Source organism: Bactrocera latifrons, unplaced genomic scaffold (assembly GCF_001853355.1).
Source record: "Bactrocera latifrons isolate USDA-ARS-PBARC rearing strain unplaced genomic scaffold, ASM185335v1 scaffold_66, whole genome shotgun sequence".
NCBI classification, from domain to species: domain Eukaryota; kingdom Metazoa; phylum Arthropoda; class Insecta; order Diptera; family Tephritidae; genus Bactrocera; species Bactrocera latifrons.
The window spans coordinates 1344141-1345155 of record NW_017537334.1 but is presented as its reverse complement, the minus strand read 5'-3'; the positions used below and the strand labels follow the sequence as shown (position 1 = coordinate 1345155).

The following is a 1015-nucleotide window of genomic DNA, read 5'->3' as shown; positions in this document are numbered from 1 at the left end:
CAGTTTGATCACATAAGATTTTTTGGTRTAAATATTTTGCAAATGCAAATCTAATAATAAAGCCACTAAAGTGCAAGCTCTTCTTTTATAAACAGTAACCATCAGTGAAAACCTTAAGACACAAGGTAAAATATCAATATGCTTATTGCAAGAAACAGCTTTTATACTTACATAAATTTAAAATATCTTTTAATTTGTGGTCTTAATAGCTTTTGGACATGTTCACATATCAAATTTACGTTTTTGACTTTCCCAATTTGTCAATTTCTTATTAATATGTTATTAGCAGAGTGTGATGCATACCGAATTGCTACCGAATACAACCTCTGCTTTACACCACACAGACAATACAAATATATACTTATCCAAAGGCGGTGCTACAGGAATTGATGTCAACAACAGTTAGCTTCCATAAGAGGTACATTTGTTAATCAAGAGATTAGATGGTGCCAAACCAAACACTGCACTTGGTACTTAAATTAATCTTAATTTTTTGAACGTTTATTTAAGAAAAATATGTACAATATTATTGYTCAAAGTGTTGCTCATTGCAAGCTAAAACATTTTTCTATATTTCTGGCAATTTTTAATACCGTCACAAAAGAACTGTGCTTACTTGAMTRCCAAGAAGAAATCAARCCAATTTTTGATATCCTGTTCTGATGTGAACCGTATGAGCACGTTCTGCATCATTCTCAACAAATGATCATCAGAAAGGGCAAGATGTAGACTCGGCAAATCTTTTTAACTTCTGTTTTCTAAATAACTTTTAATCGGCCTTTTGGATATTGCAAGTGTAGCAATGTCCTTCTCCAATTGGTCTTTCTAACAGGGTGAAGGTCCTCTTCCTCTGCTTCGCTTGGCGGGTACTGCGTGGAATACTTTCAGACCCGGAGTGGTTTCATTCAATCGGATGACATGACCTAGCCAGCCTAGTCGCTGTCATTTAATTCGCAGAAACTATGTTAATGTCGTCGTATGTCTCGTACACCTCATCGTTCCATCCAATGCGATA

The 1015-nt window shown here is 35.0% G+C and overlaps 1 protein-coding gene across 6 annotated transcripts in view; it reads left to right on the top strand.

The window, feature by feature from the left end:
• LOC108975499 overlaps positions 1–1015 on the top strand; it is a 93841-nt gene that overhangs the window by 46551 nt on the left and 46275 nt on the right. The gene's annotated exons all lie outside the window — the stretch shown is intronic.